This window comes from Cyprinodon variegatus, unplaced genomic scaffold (assembly GCF_000732505.1).
Source record: "Cyprinodon variegatus isolate N-32 unplaced genomic scaffold, C_variegatus-1.0 Scaffold576, whole genome shotgun sequence".
Lineage (NCBI taxonomy): Eukaryota > Metazoa > Chordata > Actinopteri > Cyprinodontiformes > Cyprinodontidae > Cyprinodon > Cyprinodon variegatus.
Window position 1 is genome coordinate 402,825 of NW_015151029.1, and position 7,028 is coordinate 409,852.

The window sequence follows — 7,028 nt, forward strand, 5'->3', positions numbered from 1 at the left end:
TTTGATGAGTGTTCTGACTGTGGAGTCTTAGACAGGGCCTGGTGGTGAAATGGTAACTCCTCCAACAGACCTAGGTTTACTGTCATGTCAGCAGCTGAGTGCATGAGACAGACTCCTGTTGAGAAAATAAAAACTGTGATCATCAGCAATAACACCATAATTTTAAATCTCTCACAGCTTTTCCACTGCAAACCTTAAATGGGGCACTGCAAAGACTAAAAAGGTTTGAAACATCTTAAAGGAATATGCAGACATTGTTGTCCGTATTCCTGTTTTTTTATAGCCTGGGTGCCATTCCGAACTTAGTCCCGCCCACAACGTCAGGCTAGTTTTTTTAGGTCACAGAATAGAATAGAGGAGGTGGATGAGACTATGTTCTAGCAATAAACTAGTATTAATTTTATAGTGTATACAGTGTGAAGCAGATTTATAATTGCTACAAAGTCAAAGTAAGTTTGTTATCTATACAAATACCTAATAAAGCCTGAGAGATTAATCCTGAAGAGGCAGCAGCAGTACCTCATTGCTTTAAAATCTTCCCCAGGGATTGTACTTTAAAACAGCGGTCCCCAACCTTTCTTACGCCACAGACCGGTTATATGTCAGGCAATATTTTCGCGGACCGGCCTTTAAAGAGTGGGGGTTAAATACGATCAAATAAAATGATACGACTGGCATAAAAATCAAATACAAACAGCATAAAAATAAAGCTCACCATTCTCCGAAACAAGCCAGTCCCATCTAGGCGTAATCAGAGGCAATGACACACGAAGTGTGCTCCTGATGTCTAGTCTGCTCCGTAGCTTTCTTTTGGTGTAACCGCAGAAAATCCCGCTTCACAAAGATAGGATGTTATAGATAGGATGAGTCTTGAACTGAATTAACCTGTGTCAAGAGGCACAGATGCACCGACTGATGTAACTGGGAGAGAATAACCTAATTTTTTATATTTTTCAAAATAAAACATCACTCAGACTCTGATCGTCAATAAATTATATACATATATTTTTTTTTTCTGTGTGGCCTGGTACCAAATGACTGACGGACCGGTACCGGTCCGCGGCCCGGTGGTTGGGGACCGCTGCTTTAAAACATGGACCCTTTAAACCTCTAAGTTCAACTTTGACTAAGGATTTTATTCCGTCCTTCACTACAGATGGCTATAAATCTATGGCAGTTAAAGGTATAATGGAGGATGTTCTTTTTCCGCATCGATCATCAAAATCAGTGGTCCTCCTAATTGTAAATTATTCTGGTGATATGTTTACGTCAGGCCGTCCTAAATGCTCGTCCCCATTTTCACTTACCGGTGGTGAATCTGACATAGCGGAAAAATTGCAAACCTTCTTTCGGAAAGTAAGCTTGTATGTGCGATGCAAACAGGAACTTTTAAACAGAGCGTGCACGAGGAGAAATGGGCTCGTGCACGCTCTCAAACACGTGTAATAGGCGTTCCCTCTCGGTAGCGGGTACAGGGTTGTGCATGTACATTTTCTTTTGCTTTAAAGTGGAGCGAGCGAGTCTTTAAAAAAAAAAAAATTTATGAAAATCCTCCACTATACCTTTAACAGAATGTATGACCCTAAGATTTTTTTTAAATATGAGGAAAATCTAAATGAATGTCCCAGCTTAAATTGATTAGCACTTGCCCTCCATTAAACTTCAAACAGAAGATCCTAATAAGCGTAAAAGCTCCGCCTACATACCAGGCCCTGTAGGTACATTTCTTCCTTGGTCATATATTGTGAATCAGTGGAAAATTATTAAAATCTAATTTGACAAGAATTTCTGAAATGTATTACCCAATAATGTAACCTTTAATAAAAAAATGTCATTGTTAATTTTCGTTTTTCTGAAGAACAAACAAAATGAGCTGAAGCCACGCTGGTGTTCCTATTATCTTAATTTCTTGGCAAGAGAGCAAATAAAACAAATGTACCTCGATTCTGAACTAAGTGTTTCAAGGGTAAAATGCAGTGGCATTAGGGCTTTCTTAATCCACAGCTGGCATCCAGAATAACCTGTGCATGTGAACACACTGGCTGAGTCATGTCCTACTCTGCTGCTAATGTGCTCTCAGTGAGCAACGCCTGCCGATCAGAGGGCTGCCGCAAAAACAACCAGCCAAGTCTCCCTTACTTTTAGCAAATATCACCTTAAAGGGCGAAATAAAGCTTAACACAGCATGGTGCCTCCTTCTGAAGGACACTGAATGGCTGCTAGTCTCAGTGTTCATCGTATAAGGAAACACGTCAGCACAGTAGCGGGTTAGTCAGTCACTCTGAGTTCAGAATAGTAACGTAAAAACTCAGTCAGTAGGTGAGGTTTTAAGGCCATATTGAACATTTGGTGCTTCAAATAGCTTTATTTATGAAAGTGAACAGAAAATATTCATGTGCAATGAAGGTGTGTGATCAGGGACTGCAGAGCTACAGTTTGCTGTTAAAGTTCTTAAATGTGAGAAGTATTTAACGCCCGGACCGGGAGGTCACTTTGAATCGGTAAGTGAATTGGACTTCCTTCTGGTCACATTTATAAGGCTCTATCAGGACTTCCCAAAAGCACACTATCAGCTGTTAAAGTCTGTTTTAGGTAGATATTCTATTTGCCTGTTCAGAAATCAGCCGCTGAACAGAATGAGAGTGAAAAACTTGTGCAATGAACACATTTATCAGCACTCCTATTAAAGATGTGAAACAGGCTAAAAATAAAATCCCCTTTCATTGTGACTCTCACAACAAATGAATAAATTAATAAAATATTTTATTCAAATACATTTGTTGCATGAAAATGATTAACCATGTAAAGAAAGAATTGCAAATAGCACAATTATTGCTACTCCTATTAAATAGAATATACCTGCATTTTATTATTTTTTATTTTACTGTATGTTAAACTTTTTTTTATGCTGATCAGAGTTTTAAGGATTTCTAATTAGTAAGTACATCTTATAAGTAGTTAATGACCATTATGACTACCAAAGTTTAATCTGCTGTGAATTAAAGTATGCAAGGTGGAAAGGGAGGTAAATAAAGAAAAACTGAACCATCTTGTGTTCATGAAGTCTTCCTGACAGCCTTTGATATTCCCTACATCATGTTTTCTTTTCCTTTTATGAAGCTCCTCTGAGGCTTTAACTGGACTTGTGTATTTTGGTTAGATTAAGAATCTTTTTTTATTTTTTTTGTTTTTAGAAATAAATACTTAATTCATGAAAACCACCTCATGCCCATTGCTAAATATACGGTGGGGAAAAAAAGTGGTGCTTTGGGCCTGTTTCTCTTCCAAAAGCCACAGGAACCTTTTTAGACTGCATGCTGTATTGATATCTTCCAAACACCAGAGGCTTTCAAATGAAAGGCTGGATTCCTCAACCAGTACACTGAAAATGGGTCATCGTCAGATCTTTCGGTGATCTAAACCCTACAGACAAATCAACACTAAAAAACATGTCCTCACCTTTTGTTCTGAAGACCCTTTTGGATGCGATTAGGAGGCATACTCCTCTTTTTTCTCAAATCTTGTGAAACTTTACAGAAGACAGTGCTCACCTACTGACAACAGGGACTTTAAAAGGCCAATGCAGGTTCTGCTTTCTAGGAGGGCTGACCATTGAACCAGATGTTTGCTGATTCGATTTTGACATTTGAAAGGCTTTTTGATAGCAGTGCTGCTTTTAAATCTAACTGAAAAGGAAGAAAAAATAAAAAATGATAACCTATTGAGGGCTGCTCAGTGACGCAATGGGTAGCACTGCTGCAAGAAGGTTCTGGGTTCGATTCCCGGCCCAGGGTCTTTCTTCATGGAGTTTGCATGTTCTCCCTGTGCATGCATGGGTTCTCTCCAGGTACTCCGGCATCCTCCCACAATCCAAAAAAATGACTGTTAGGTTGATTGGCTTCTCTAAATTCTCCTTAGGTGTGAGTGTGTGCATGAATGGTTGTCCTGTTTGTCTCTGTGTTGCCCTGCGATGGACTGGCGACCTGTCCAAGGTGGACCTCGCCTCTCGCCAATTGATAGCTGGAGACCCCACGCGACCCCAATTGGGACAAGCGTGTCAGATAATGGGTGGAGGGATGGATAACCTATTGATATATAATAACATATTTCCAAACTTACCAAACTCCTAATTTACACTATTTTTAACTTAAAATATTGTCATCTTATATGTATTTAAGTAAAAAAAAAAAAAAATATATATATATATATATTTCAGTATTGGACCTGCTGATCACCAATTTGAGCTGAATTGGGAAATTTGGCAGATTTTGCTTCTGTGTCTTGTGCAACCTTGAATAATAATAATAATAATAAAACAACTAAAAGGTTCGATGCAACCGTGATAAAGAGGCCATTATTGAAGGACTTCCTACACATCTGTCACAAGGGTGCTGATAAATGTGTCGGGGTTGTAAAAGAGAAGTTTTTTAAAGTGCTGTTTAGTTAGAAATCATATCTCTGTTGATGACTTTGTGGTTTTTGGAGAAAAAATGACAGAGGCAGCTGTTGATTGGGCAGCATGCTTATTCAAAATCATGTAGGTTGTCAGGCCATTTTACCTTTAAAATGTATGTTTCTGATTTGATTCCATGTCATTTAAGGATTCCATTTAAAATAATGAAAATTTGTATTTTCTGGGTTTGAGTTCAGTTGTCTAATCCATTTAAACTGAACTGCAGAAGTTTTTATTGTTTTGGGGTTTTTTTGTCGTTCTTTTGTGGTTCATGCACTAAGCCTGTCCTATAAGCTACACATAAGGTTTCAGCGACCTTCTACACACTGTGTTAAAAAAAGAACAATATTATTGTAATTTTAAATGTCAGTTTTCTTCCTTTTTGATCACTGTTCTGATGTGTTTTTTTATTGTTCTTGTTCTGCTTTGCAGTATTAATAGAGTATAGTTGTTCTAATGGGCTTTTGAAAAACTGCTAATTCACTGGCACTCTTCCATAGTCACTAAAACAGGGATTCATTTGAAAGCAGGAACAATCATTAAAACCACTTTGCTGCTGTAGAACATGTTTAGGTCCACATATAGAAAAAAAGCATCACCCTATCCCCTCTTATTCTCATCCGTTTCATCCGTTCGTACGCAAATTTGAACTTTCTTTCTGTCCTTTCAATTTGTGCCTGTAGCTGTACTGTAAAGCTCTGTATAAAGTAACCATTCAGCTAGATAATCTGTCAGCCTCTGTGTCAAGTTTTTTTAAATTTATTTTTTTGTCTGTGACCTTGTAGAGATTTTATTTACTTTGTCAGTTATTTGATTGTATTTTTCGGAGAAATCTTCTGCTCAGCCTTTACATTTGTGCCAAACTGTTTGCAGACGTTGTGTGTCATATAAGATACAGGTATATATCAAATGATATCTGCATTAGTCTGTCGTCAACCTTAACCCGTTCACAGAATGCCTGGGGATGGAAAGTCATCTGCTGCTGAGAAAAGTCCCATTTAATAGTTATACTATTGTCATGGAATTAATACTACAAAATATTACTGAGTCATTAATTTTATTCTCACCAGTACTGAGGCAATACTGTATGTAATCCCCGTCCAGCGTCAGACCAAACTCGCGGTAACACAGCTGGTCACACAGAGGTGCACATGTTGTTATCCTCTTTTTCTATTGTTTTCACAGAGACAAGGTGCAAAGCAGACAGCACAGCTTCCCTGATGTTATTTATCTATGTGTGCGTTCTGTACGGTTTGGCTTCTTGTACACATTCGTTCTCATGTTGATTTGACGAAACTTACTTTTATGTCACAATTTCTTTGTAAATACATCAAATGTGAGATATATTAAAAAGATTTAAAGAAAAAGACTCACACTAATCGTTTTTTTGATAGTGAGAATTTATTGCATTTATTGATTCTTTACACCAGATTAGTGCTGGGGTTATGCCTCTCTATGCCTACCAAATGATCTGATTCTGTGCAGCTGTAAAAACTCCTTGAAAATAATGTTTTTGCTTTTCCTGAAAAGCTGAAAACTTATGGTCAGTTTTAGGCAGGCTGGCTACAGGCTTTTCCACCAACACATTTCTCACCTCGCTGGAGGCAAACCACTCAGTTTTCCTGTAGAACATTTGCAATGGTGCCATGAAAAGGTATTTTGCTTTTCAATTAAAAACACAACTTAAGAGATTAACCTAGACCTGAATGAGTCCATATCTGACCTCGGCCTGAAGCAGCCAATCAACCCAGGTAAAATTTTAATTGTACAACTTGTTATTAATCTCTAAAGTCCAGGTTCCTTTGAATGTAAGCTAAAAAGTCTGCTATATTGGAAGCAAGCTCACATCCAACTTTATCGCTGTACCAAAGTTGTTTAGTGATCTCAAAGGCTGATTTCAACCTAGAGAGACTCACACAGAGAAAAGTTTAAGTTTATTTTTACAGGTAAAATAATCATATTCTTCAATATATTTCTATATAAGGAAAACCAACTAATTGCGAGGACTTGTTGACTCTCTGCAATCGCTCGCACTGAGCATGCACGTAGCGAAAGTGGAGAGGAAAACTCAGTTAAACAGGAATAAACCTCCAGCAGACCCAGGCTCAGTGTGAGCAGCCATCTGCAGACGCCGACTGGGATTCAAGGAGACAGAATCAGATTAAGACAAAAACAAAATAAGTCCTTTGGCTCTCTGGCAGAACACTTTGATGCTGTGAATCAAGATATGCTTGGTTTGGTAACCTAGAAAAGAATTAATTCAATTCAGTTTATTTCTATAGCGCCAATTCATAACACAAGTCATCTCAAGGCACTTTACAGTTCAACCAGATCATCCAATCAGATTGATTCAAAGTTGATTGCATTGATTCATTGACTCAAATGCAATCCCTCACACTAAGCATGCTTGCAGCGACAGTGGAGAGGAAAAACTCCCTTTTAACAGGAAGAACCCTCCAGCAGAACCAGGCTCAGTGTGAGCGGCCATCTGCTGAGGCCGACTGGGGTTCAAGGAGACAGAAGCAGAGTTAAAAAAAAAGCAGCTGTAAAAGGTGGCCCCGTCCAGGAAACACAC